This window comes from Etheostoma cragini, chromosome 18 (assembly GCF_013103735.1).
Source record: "Etheostoma cragini isolate CJK2018 chromosome 18, CSU_Ecrag_1.0, whole genome shotgun sequence".
NCBI classification, from domain to species: domain Eukaryota; kingdom Metazoa; phylum Chordata; class Actinopteri; order Perciformes; family Percidae; genus Etheostoma; species Etheostoma cragini.
The window spans coordinates 22,288,672-22,289,324 of record NC_048424.1 but is presented as its reverse complement, the minus strand read 5'-3'; the positions used below and the strand labels follow the sequence as shown (position 1 = coordinate 22,289,324).

The following is a 653-nucleotide window of genomic DNA, read 5'->3' as shown; positions in this document are numbered from 1 at the left end:
TCTTTGACTAGGAGCTGCACCGCATGCTCACTCCCCCCCCACCCCCACACCCCCTCCCTCATTGAAGAAGAAGAAGTGAGGAAGAATCAGCCGACGCGCAGTGCCTTTGCAGCATTCCAGTCCTATAGAGAGCGAGGGTGGTATAACAGGGTTCGCTGTTAATAGACGCAGACATTCCCCCCCATACTGACTGCGGGACACCCACAACAGGCACAGGTAAGACTGAACACGTCTTCTACTTGGATGCTTTAGCATCTGTATTTCTTAAGCGGGTCGGTTTTTGTGCAATGGAGAATCAGATGGGTATTTTTTGATTTAAAAAAAAAGCAAGTGAGCGTTGGACGTGATTTGTGCCAGCCTGGATGATGGTGATGCAGCATGTCTGCTATGATTCTGGTCGGGTTTTACGTCGTAAAGCGGATCCGTTGCAGCGTTATTAAGAGGGAAGACAAGGATGAAGGAAGGAAAGGAGAAAAGGGAGGAAGAAGAAGAAGACGCCAAGGGGAAGGCGATGCGTGACCTCCCGGGGGATAAATCTCAGACTGATGGGTGCGGGGGTGCGCTAGATGGAAGCTGGATAATCAGGGTGGGCGTTTTCAGTGTTTCAGCACAGTGGACAGCGCCAAGAAGAGGGGGGGGGGGGGGGGGGGGGG

The 653-nt window shown here is 52.7% G+C and overlaps 1 protein-coding gene across 2 annotated transcripts in view; it reads left to right on the top strand.

The window, feature by feature from the left end:
• The window catches only part of snap25a (synaptosome associated protein 25a), a 41,271-nt gene continuing 40,618 nt past the window's right edge, over positions 1-653 (top strand). For both annotated transcript variants that reach the window (XM_034899951.1, XM_034899952.1), the window contains exon 1: positions 1-216. The gene's annotated coding sequence lies outside the window, so the exon portion shown is untranslated. The remainder of the gene's footprint in view (positions 217-653) is intronic.